At 41.6% G+C, this 12,528-nt stretch overlaps 1 long non-coding RNA gene across 1 annotated transcript; it reads right to left on the reverse strand.

The window, feature by feature from the left end:
- Positions 1-9,676: 9,676 nt before the first annotated feature.
- LOC113607241 (uncharacterized) lies at positions 9,677-11,389 on the reverse strand. Its single transcript, XR_003427849.1, has 2 exons — positions 11,283-11,389; positions 9,677-9,885 (listed from the first exon to the last, which is right to left on the reverse strand). It is a non-coding gene; the product is annotated as an uncharacterized LOC113607241 (long non-coding RNA).
- Between the last annotated feature and the right edge of the window lie 1,139 nt (positions 11,390-12,528).

The following is a 12,528-nucleotide window of genomic DNA, read 5'->3' on the forward strand; positions in this document are numbered from 1 at the left end:
ACAGAAGTTAGGAAGAGGCAAAGCATGTATTGCACAATGCAATAATGCCAACTTTTGAACAATTACATGGCAGTAATTTCCTCCAAGGAGTTCATTCACAGCTGGGCACAATATGGCCAAATAGTCAATGTCACAAAAGAACTTGGCATCACAGAAAGCCTTTAGTCATAGGTAATATTTAGCAATGAAATACAGGAAGTCATCTTTTTTTCAAGGTGGCACTTAACATAGGAGTTGTTCCTACCAAAAGTTAAGAAAGTCTAGGGACTTCCCTGGTGGTCCAGTGGTTAAGAATCTGCCTTCCAATGCAGGGGACATGGAGTCGATCTCTGGTCAGGGGAACTGAGATCCCACATGCCATGGGTCAACTAAGCCCGCGTGCCACAACTACTGAGCCCACGCAGTCTAGAGCCCACACACCACAAATAGAGAGAAGCCTGCATGCCACAACAAAAGATCTCGCATGCCGCAACAAAGGTCCTGTGTGCCACCACAAAGATCCTGCGTGCCACAACTAAGACTCAACACAGCCAAATAAATAAATATATATATATATATATTTTAAAAAGTCTACACAAAGTCTTTCTACAGGAGACCCATGCACAAGAAGACTCCTCTAGACAGTTGCAGCAGGCAACTACAGTTACAGAATTTGCTCAGCTAAGTGCATGACTAATTGGAGTGATCACAACTACAGCTCTAGAATATGGCTGACTGAGATTCACTCTCAATACCAATCTCAAGCAATTGCAACCAGAGTGAGAAGCCTGCACAGTTAGCATATCAACCTTTACAGAAGGATATGACCAGCCCACTGTGAACTGACCTGGATCCCTGTGGGATGTAGAAGAAAATTCAGGAGAGGAACACTCCTGAAGAGTTACACGGGATCTAGTAAGCCATCATGGAATGCTAGGAGCCTGCTCTGGTTACATTTGCATCTAGTTACTGCACGTGCATACCTGTCTCAAGCTCATTGTTGGTAACCTGTCCAGGGTTCCTTCTGCACTGTGAGTTTGGTTCTTCTCAACTCAATACCTTTTGACTTTATGAGGTCCTCAGAAAAGAAGCCTTTTGGGTATAGTGAAAGAAAACCAACTGGCCCAGAGTCCAGATGAAAACCACAGTCAAGAAACACACAGCTCAAGTACACAGACCTTTTATAGAAGAATGCAGCCTAAATGAGAACTTTTGCTGAGTCTGGGAGCAGGAATGTGATTCTCTGGAAAAGAGAGTGGATCCATAGTCCATTAGAGAAATCTATAAGTCTACAACTGATTTGTAGTTCCTTTAGTTCCTCGTCTGATCACACAGAAAAATATATTTCAGTATTTATAGAAATTTACATTCTCCCACCTAAAAAAGAGTTATGCATAACCCACTTTAGCTGAACACTTAGCTGAACACTGAATAGGGTAGTTTGGACTTTCTCAGGAATTTGATAGTGATAATTGGCTTCAACCCCTTTCTGGGCCAGCACTATCCCTAGTGTTCAGAATAAGCACCAAACATCTGAAGATTGCCTCAGCTGTCTTCTGGAACCAATGGAAAGCAATGGGTCAATCTATAAAGAGCTTTGAGTGCACAAACCAGGAGGGTTTTGAAATATATTTTGGTTGTCCTGTGCCCAAGGCCCGAGGCACCAGACCTCCCTGGTAATGTCGGGTAGTAACCAGACCCTCCACCTTCCAATTTCTTGAGTCTCACAGACATGCTGTGAAGGTACTGGTTAGCCCAGGATATAGAAATGACTATTACACAATTTGGCGCTTTGATTAGCATTTATTTGCTAGTCTCAATCTTCAGGCTCCTAACTATTGCAACCACAAACACACACATTTTTCCCAACACCTACACACACAAACAGACACACTGTTCAGAAATGCCTGGAATCATTTTGTTGGCCTGTTATCCCCCTTACTGATCATATATTCCCTTATGTATGATACTATACCTCACATTTCAGGAACTAGACTGCTTTAACCAAGGTCTTTGATTGTCAGTGCATAGCTGGCAGGAGACAGTTCTGCCTCCACATCCCACTTGCCCAAAGTTTTGACAACCCCGAAGGGTTACCCAAACCTCCAGAAAGAGGAAAAGCTCAAGAGACTTTGTACTGGTTGGGCCTCAGTTGGAAGGGGGAAGGTCTAATTCAGCAGCCAAAGTAATAAAAGCTAGAGTCGAGGCTTAATGGACAGCTCTAGGTAGAACAGGACCAAGGATTCTAGCCACATGAGAAAGGTCAGGACATTAGAAACCATCAACCTCCTAAGAAAACACGACCTTGGTGTTCCCTACTTCTCACCTACCTACAAGTGGCTGGCGTGTCAGCAGGGCATAGACACAAGAAGACTCACTTTGCACCCCCCACTTTAAGGACATGCATGAGAGCTGCACCCTGCCGTACAGACACTGGCTGGGGACACCCCAGTTGGCCTAGAAGGAATTTGTCAACCAAGGGTGAGAAGGAGAGAGCTATGGAGAAGCTAGTAGGCTAGGATCCAGGAAAGAAATCACCTAGTCAATCACCCTGGTCAAGTGGCTTCATTTTCTCGTATATAAAAGAGAAGCAACACTTGTCCAGGTAGGCTTGTGAGATGGAAGGACTCAGCACTGGGGCTTGACAGACCTGATATTTCAAGTGAGCTCTGCCATTTCCTAGCTGAATATATTGGATATTTAATTCTGAGTTGTAGTTTCCTCATCTGCAAAAATGGGGGTGATAACCGAACACAATAAATCATATATATGAAGTTTCTGGCTTTAAACTGTAGGGGCTTATTAATGACAGCTACCACTATTATTGACTTCACAGTAATTACCATAAACAGCAAGGAAGATCATGCATGGCGGTGGTTATAAAGCTGTAGTCCCATTTTGACATCAACTTGTCACCCTCTTATAGTGGACACCTTGGAGAAGTGTACACTTCTTCAAAAGCTGCTGCTATTGCTCACAGAAAAAAAAGTCTTCCTCTTTTGGGATTTTACTCATAATCAGTTTACAACTCCATTTAAGATCTGCCTTATCACATGGTTTTGACCACAAAAATAATGTATCATTCATTCTGCCTCAGAGAATATATTCAGACTAGTATTGAGGTATTTTAAGAAATAAAATATGACTTCAACGACTAAAGATTTGTTCACACTGAGGAAAGTAAAAAAAATGTGCACAGTGTCCAAAGGAAAATTCAAAAGAGAACCACCAAAAATATCCATTAGTGAATATCCTCAGAATAACTGTAAATTTCAAGACAACTGTTTCAAAAGTTAACATTAGACTCCCTCTTGCGAGAACACCAGAATCACAGCTAACTGCTGAACAATCATCGACAGGAAGACACTGGAACTCGCCAGAAAAGATACCCCACATCCAAAGACAAAGGAGAATACACAATGAGGCAGTAGGAGGGGTGCAATCACAATAAAATCAAATCCCATAACTGCTGGGTGGGTGACTCACAAACTAGAGAACACTTATACCACAGAAGTCCACCCACTGGAGTGAAGGTTCTGAGCCCCACGTCAGGATTCCCAACCTGGGGGTCTGGCAACAGGAGGAGAATTTCCTAGAGAATCAGACTTTGAAGGCTAGTGGGATTTGATTGCAGGATTTTGACAGGACTGGGGGAAACAGAGACTCCCTTCTTGGAGGGCACACACAAAGTAGTGTGCACATTGGGACCCAGGGGAAGGAGCAGTGATCCCAGGGGAGACTGAACCAGACCTACCTCCTAGAGTTGCAAGGTCTCCTACAGAAGTGGGGAATGGCTCTGTCTCAATGTGAGGACAAGCACATAGGCAGCAGAAGTTCTGGAAGTACTCCTTGCATGAGACATCCCAGAGTCTGCCATTAGCCCTACCAAAGAGCCCAGGTAGGCTCTAGTGTTGGGCTGCCTCAGGCAAAAGAGCCAAAGGGAAGTAACCCAGTCCCACCCATCAGCAGTCAAGTGGATTAAAGTTTTACTGAGCTCTGCCCACCAGAGCAACAGCCAGCTCTACTCACCACCAGTACCACCCATCAGGAAACTTGCATAATTCTCTTAGATAGCCTCATCCACCAGAGGGCAGATAGCAGAAACAAGAATAACAACAACCTGCAGCCTGTGGAACAAAAACCACATTAACAGAAAGATAGACAAGATGAAAAGGCAGAGGGCTTATGTACCAGATGAATGAACAAGATAAAACCCCAGAAAAACAACTAAATGAAGTGGAGATAAGCAACCTTCCAGAAAAAGATTTCAGAATAATGATAATGCAAATGATCCAGGACCTCATAAAAAGAATGGAGGCAAAGATCGAGAAGATGCAAGAAATGTTTAACAAAGACCAGGAAGAATTAAAGAACAAACAAACAGAGATGAACAATACAATAACTGAAATGAAAAATGCACTAGAAGGAATCAATAGCAGAATAACTGGGCAGAAGAACGGATAAGTGACCTGGAAGACAGAATGGTGAAATTCACTGCTGTGGAAGAGAATAAAGAAAAAAGACTGAAAAGAAATGAAGACAGCCTAAGAGACCTCTGGGACAACATTAAATGGAACAACATTCTCATTACAGGTGTCCCAGAAGGAGAAGAGAGCGAGAAAGGACCCAAGAAAATATTTGAAGAGATTATATTTGAAATCTTCCCTAACATGGGAAAGGAGATAGCCACGCAAGTCCAGGAAGCACAGAGAGTCCCCTACAGGATAAACCCAAGGAGAAACACACCAAGACAAATAGTAATCAAATTGGCAAAAATTAAAGACAAAGAAAAATTATTGAAAACAGCAAGGGAAAAAATGACAAATAATATGCAAGGGAACTCAATAAGGTTAACAGCTGATTTCTCAGCAGAAACTCTACAAGCCAGAAGGGAGTGGCATGATATACTTAAAGTGATAAAAGGGAAGAATCTGCAACCAAGATTACTCTACCCAGCAAGGATCTCATTCAGATTCCATGGAGAAATCAAAAGCTTTACAGACAAGCAAAAGCTAAGAGAATTCAGCACCACCAAACCAGCTCTACAACAAATGCTAAAGAATCTTCTCTAAGTGGGAAACATAAGAGAAGAAAAGGACCTACAAAAACAAACCCAAAACAGTTAAGAAAATAGTCATAGGACATACATATCGATAATTACCTTAAACATGAATGGATTAAATGCTCCAACCAAAAGACACAGGCTTGCGGAATGGATACAAAAACAAGACCCATATATATGCTGTCTAAAGAAACCCACTTCAGACCTAGGGACACATACAGACTGAAAGTGGGGGGATGGAAGAAGATATTCCATGCAAATGGAAATCAAAAGAAAGCTAGAGTAGCAATACTCATATCAGATAAAACAGACTTTAAAATAAAGAATGCTATAAGAGACACAGAAGGACACTATGTTAATGATCAAGGGATCAATCCAAGAAGAAGATATATCAATTATAAATATATATGCACCCAACATAGGAGCACTTCAATACATAAGGCAACTGCTAACAGCTCTAAAAGAGGAAATCAACAGTAACACAATAATAGTGGGGCACTTTAACACCTCACTTACAAAAATGGACAGATCATCCAAACAGAAAATTAATAGGAAAACACAAGCTTTAAATGACACAATAGACCAGATAGATTTAACTGATATTTATAGGACATTCCATCCAAAAACAGCAGAGTACACTTTCTTCTCAAGTGTGCACAGAACATTCTCCAGGATAGATCGAATCTTGGGTCACAAATCAAGCCTCAGTAAATTTAAGAAAATTGAAATTATATCAAACATCTTTTCTGACCACAACACTATGAGATTATAAATGAATTACAGAGAAAAAAACATTAAAAATACAAACACATGGAAGCTAAACAATATGTTACTAAATAACTAAGAGATCACTGAAGATATCAAAGAGGAAATAAAAAAATACCTAGAGACGGGCTTCCCCCATCTCTAGTGGTTGAGGTTGAGGGTCCGCCTGCCGATGCAGGGGACACGGGTTCGTGCCCCGGTCCAGGAAGATCCCACATGCCTCGGAGTGGCTGGGCCCATGAGCCATGGCCGCTGAGCCTGCGCATCCGGAGTCTGTGCTCCTCAACGGGAGAGGCCACAACAGTGAGAGGCCCATGTATTGCAAAAAAAAAAAAAAAAAAAAAAAAAAAAAATTACCTGAGTTTTCTCTTTTTTGTTTTTTGTTTTTTGTTTTTTTTTTTCATGAATGACTCTGGAGAAGTTTTAGAGGCATCACAGGCAAAGCCTTAAGGTGACACTCTCAGAGTATGGACTGTAGACTGCCAGACTGACATTTCAGAGGCTTCCATTTCAAGATAGTGAACTGAGTTCAAGAATAGGACTTCCTTCCTTCCTATGATCCTTTCAAAATAAGAGAAGATTTTTTTAAATCATAAAATAAATAATAATGAAGAGAATAATAGGGATGCTGTCTTTGAAGAAGAAATTTTGACAAATTTCAGGAAAACAAAACGTTTATGGCAAATGTCAGTACATAAATAGGTGGACCCAAGCAGAGGTGTCCACAGCCCAAAGTACACAGGGTGGGTAATGATGGAATAAGGCATGCGTCTTCCAGGCAGGACTCCAGGCTTAACTGCGGCCCCTCTCCACCCCCCAAAAGCAAGTTTTCCCTCTAAAGAAATTAATTATTGTATTTTGGGAAGAACAGGAGAGCAGGTATATGTGTACATCCCAGAGTCAGGCCTTTTTGTTTAGGGATACCCTGGAGAGAAGCTTGCCAGTTGGTAGACCTGTCCCATACACAGAAACTGATAACATTTCTGTTCCACATTCTTAAAAATGAGCTGACAGCTAAACATGAACCAACATTTGAGGAAAAACAGATAGACAAACACCTTATAAAGTGTCATTTCTATTTATTCATCTTTAAAAATTAATGGACAACTAAGATGAACAGATATTTGAGGAAAAAAATAGAAAAACACACCATAAGAGACAGAGAGAATTCAAAGAATCAGAGACTTGAAAAGACTTTATATCCATAAGGTGAAATCAGAAAACCCAGATTTTTTTTAATGACAAAAGAGAATAGTAAATATTCCTTGGAAATTAAATTGTCAAAAATTTCAAAATTTTTAATTTAATAGAAAAATTAGAGAATATAATCGAGGAAACTTCCTATAACATTGAACAAAACAACAAAGGAAGGATAATAAAATATTGCAAAAGAGGCGTGAAGGATAAATCCAGGAGGTTCAATAGCCAATTAAGAAAAGCTCAGAAAGGGTAAGAGAGAAATTAGGGAAGGAAGTTATGAAAGAAACAATAAAAATAATTCTACGGACTGAAGAGAAACACAAATATTGATTAGAATTAATTAAAAGATGATTAAAACCTTGATGTATCATGCTAAAATATCAAATCAGCCAAGATAGCATTCTTGAGATTGCAGGGGGGAAAAGTGTAAACAGGTAAATATAAGGGAATTTGAATCAAAATGGATCAGACTTCTCATCAACAATGAAGGATGCTAGAAAACACAAGTTTCAAGGGTTCAAAATATGGAGGTAAAATTATTTTGGACCTGGAGTTCTATATCTAGCTTAAGAACAAGAACAAGAACAAGACAATTTCATTTTCAGACATGCAAGTGTTCATAATATATTGTTTCTCTTATGCATTTTCTAAAGAATTTACTGGGGATACACTCCTAAAAGAGGGAGTAGGGCAGGGGACAGTGGGAAAAACCAAGAAAAGGAGAACTATGGAATGTAGAAAATTGTAAAGCTCATGAGAATTCCAATGAAAAGAAGCCCCTAGTAGTTAGTCAGCCACAAGCCTTGAAAGAAAATATTAAAAGTTGTTGAGTTTCAAGAACATTATCTTAAGAAAAATAAAAAGAATTCCAAGAAATTAATGACTGCAGAATTAAATGATATTTGTAATATAATAAGAATATATGTAGTTTTCTTCTCCCTATATGAAAAAAATCAAAACCCAAGGAAATAAAATGTGTACAAAATTGTTATGGCCAAAATAGAAAATAAACCAAAATATGGCATAAATCTAAGCAATTTTGGGTGTAGGGAAAAAGAACATTTGACTCTGATGTTAAGAATGTTCTCTTTTGACTAACCAAAGGGCCTATAATATTGGACCTGGGAAAAAGAAAATGCTCATTACTTAGTTCTGCACTAAAGAATATCACCATAATGTAAACATTGATTACTGGCTTTCAATATTTAGAGAAATTCATAAACAAAGCATAGAAAACTGAGTGGTTACAAAACAGAATGTAAATGTTATCCACACTGATAACATAAAAGATAAAGACTTAGCTGGACAGAAATAAGGAGATGAAAAGGGAGGAGTAAAAGAGAGGGAAGGATTAGGAAGGTAATACATTCATTTTGCAAAATGAAAGGTTAAGAGACACAGTTGAAAGCAATGGACAAGAAATAGAACTTTACATGTATATTATTTAAAGCTACATGATAACTAGTAGAGGAAGTTAAAAATATTAGTATAACTATCAAAAATTGGGGGGAGCTAAAATTATCTCTCTGCCCCTTTCTCCTCTCTCTTCTCCTCTGGGATTCCCACAATGCATATATTGATTGGTCTGCTTGTTGATGTCCCACATGTCCCTTGGGCTCTGTTCAACCTTTTTTCTTTCTGCTCCTCAGACTCAATAATTTCCATTGGTAATTTTCCATTGAGAAGGAGGAAATTAATATTTCTTCAGTGTGACTATGTGCCAGATACAGTGCTGAGTGCTCTACATCTGTCATCATAGTTGATGGTCACAACAATTCTATGGGTTAAGTACTTTTTGCTTCCATTAGAAATTAGACAACAGAGGTTTAGAGAGTTTAATGTGATGAAGTTCACTCAGCATTTAGCCAGGCCAGTCTAACATCTAGGCTGACTGATGACCAAATTTATGTTGTTACACAGGTAGAATTGAAATCACTGGTGAAATAGGATAAAACTTCAATGTGAACATGGTTTATAAACTTTTAGGTGCCTTAAAGAGCATTCCAGAAAAATGTGTAAAGCAACGGAGAATTATGTAACCAAAGATTGGGATATGGTATGATTCCACTCACAGCAATATTTCCACAAAACTTCAAAGGAAGACAGTAACTAATTGAATATGAAGTTTCATTTGCTGAAAACTAATAACCAAATAATTTGTAATAATTTCTCCTGAATGAAAAGTGAGGTACATGATGTGTGCATACTACATAAGAGAAGTATTTGATCCCTTATCTTCTTAGTTAACATTGACATTTAAAAAAAACTGATTACGTTATAATCCTCCAGATACAAATAGCAATGGAGGGACAGGAGAGGAGAGGACAGAGACAAGAAAATCCCTGATTAGGAGGTAATTTATTAAAAAGAGGGAATCTTTTGCATGCACTTCCTTTCTACCACTATTTATCATATAGGAAAACTTCTGCAATCACAAAACTTATCTGAAAATCTGTCTATATACAAGCAAGATCTCATATCAAGAGGAGCTAAACCTAGAAAAACATTTATGGTGAACTGTTTATAAGACCCTATGGGTCTTCTGGACCACACATGCCCCAACCAGCCTGTGGGTTCCCACTCCCATTATTCTCCAAAGTGATAAGGCACGTGGCATCAGGTATCAGGTAGCTATTGTTGTGTAACAAAACCTCACAAAACTTCAGAAGATAAAACAACAAACATTTATTTCTCACATGTCTGCAAGGCTCAGTGATGATCCAAACTGGGCTTCATTGGACAGTTTTGCTAAATCTCAGCTATGATCTCAGCTTGGTTAGGGGTTGGCTGATCTAGGCTGGCCTTGGCTGAGGTGACTCAGCTATGCACCATATGTCTCTCATCCTCCTCTGGAATCAGGGGGTTAGCTCAGGCATGTCCTGATAATGATAGAAAGAATACCAGAGATTAAAACAAACAAACAAACAAACGGCAAAGGCTCTTGAGGTCTGGTCTCAGAACTAGCACACTATTTCTTCTCTTTTATTCTATTGGACAAAACAAGTCACAAAGTTGAGCCCAGAGTCAGAGTGGGAAAGTACTGCAGAGATGCATGGCAATAGGTGTGAATATGGTCAGAGGAACAAATGGGGACAATTAACACAGTCTACCTTAGGCCCCAATCACACCTAGTCTGCCAAAGACTTACCTCCCAGTTTAGGTGGAAAGAGGTTCCTTGAGGACAATAACTATATGCATTTATCATCATTTTATGTTTACAATTACTTTGCAAAACATTAACAAGATCTTGATTTTATAGATGAGGATATCAAGGCTCAAACAATTAATATCTGTCATTTTACATTATATAACCCTGGAATCTGAACTCTTAACACCCGTATCAATTGCTAAAGTGCTCTAACCATTTCAGTAAAGTACCAGTGCCTCATTAGTGATCCAAATTCCTGCCACACATTGTCTTCATGTTTGTACAGAGTGAACAACTCCTGGCTTAGGTCATTGAGACTGCTATTGTATGGAAAACCAGACTTTGAGAAGAAAAAGTAAGCAATATTCTGAATACAAGGCACTGTTCTTACCTTATATCAATAAATACCATAGAGTTTGAGAATATACACAGGTTTACAGCCCTTACAAAGGGCAAAACAGATTTTCCTTTCCTTGCTTTTTCTTTTAGAAAGCTGGGGGGTTGAGTACTTGCACTGGCAGCCACTCTTGAATCTGTACAGTGAAACTACCTCAGATCTTGAGGATCATTCTACGGAGATCAGGAAGGTGGGACTGTGTCTAGCTCTTCAGCAGAGGTGCTATCGTGCCCACCACAGGGAAGGGTTGAGAAATGATGGGAAGAGTGGAGGTACAAAGCCCAGGAATTTCAGTGGTGGGATTGGGCAAGAGGCAAAAGTCCTGGCCAGGACCCCCACACACACAGTGCCCCTCTGCCTGCAATCCACACCGTCTGCCACCCTCTGAGCACATAGCATGCTGAAGGAGCCAATCCTCAGTTAGTTTTCGTCCCAGCACCTTCACCTGCCAGCCACATGCTATGCATGAAAAATATCAAAATGAATCATGGGGCTTCCCTGGTGGCGCAGTGGTTGAGAGTCCACCTGCCGATGCAGGGGACATGGGTTCGTGCCCCGGTCCGGGAAGACCCCACATGCCACGGAGCGGTTGGGCCCGTGAGCCATGGCCGCCAAGCCTGCGCATCCGGAGCCTGTGCTCCGCAACGGGAGAGGCCACAACAGTGAGAGGCCCGCGTATCGCAAAAAACAAACAAACAAACAAACAAAAATGAATCATGAATGATTCTTACCTTTAAAGAACTCACAGAACAGGGATGAGGGGAAGATGGAGGAAGCGTAAGACGCGGAGATCACCTTCCTCCCCACAGATACACCAGAAATACATCTACACGGGGAACAACTGATACAGAACACCTACTGAACGCTGGCAGAAGACCTCAGACTTCCCAAAAGGCAAGAAACTCCCCCACGTACCTGGGTAGGGCAAAATAAAAAAGAATAAACAGACACAAAAGAATAGGGACGGGACCTGCACCCCTGGGAGGGAGCTGTGAAGAAGGAAAGGTTTCCACACACTAGGAAGCCCCAGAGACTGCGGGTGGTGGAGCGGGGAAGCTTTGGAGCCACCGAGGAGAGCTCAGCAACAGGGGTGCAGAGGGCAAAGCGGAGAGATTCCCGCACAGAGGATCGGTGCCGCCCAGCACTCACCAGCCCGAGAGGCTTGTCTGCTCACCCGCCGGGGCGGGCGGGGCTGGGAGCTGAGGCTCGGGCTTCGGTCGGAGCGCAGGGAGAGGACTGGGGTTGGCGGCGTGAACACAGCCTGAAGGGGTTAGTGCATGACGGCTAGCCGGGAAGGAGTCCGGGGAAAAGTCTGGACCTGCCAAAGAGGCAAGAGACATTTTCTTCCCTCTGCTTCCTGGTGCACGAGGAGAGGAGATTAAGAGCGCTGCTTAAAGGAGCTCCAGAGACGGGCGCGAGCCATGGCTAAAAGCACGGACCCCAGAGACAGGCATGAGATGCTAAGTCTGCTGCTGCCGCCAACAAGAAGCCTATGTAAGAGCACAGGTCACTATCCACACCCCACTTCCGGGGAGCCTGTGCAGCCCACCACTGCCAGGGTCCCGGGATCCAGGGACAACATCCCCGGGAGAACGCATGGCGCACCTCCGCCTGGTGCAACGTCACACTGGCCTCTGCCACCGCAGGCTCACTCTGCACTCCATACCCCTCCCTCCCCCCGGCCTGAGTGAGCCAGAGTCCCTGAGTCATCTGCTCCTTTAACCCCGTCCTGTCTGAGCGAAGAACAGACAAACTCCGACAACCTACACGCAGAGACGGGGCCAAACCCAAAGCTGAATTCCAGGAGCTGTGAGAACAAAGAAGAGAAAGGGAAATCTCTCCCAGCAGCCTCAGAAGCAGCAGATTAAAGCTCCACAATCAACTTGATATACCCTGCATCTGTGGAATACATGAATAGACAATGAATCACCCCAAATTGAGGAGGTGGACTTTGAGAGCAAGATTTATGATTTTTTC

This window comes from Aethalodelphis obliquidens, unplaced genomic scaffold (assembly GCF_003676395.1).
Source record: "Aethalodelphis obliquidens isolate GAN/ISIS:26980383/991018 unplaced genomic scaffold, ASM367639v1 scaffold47, whole genome shotgun sequence".
Lineage (NCBI taxonomy): Eukaryota > Metazoa > Chordata > Mammalia > Artiodactyla > Delphinidae > Aethalodelphis > Aethalodelphis obliquidens.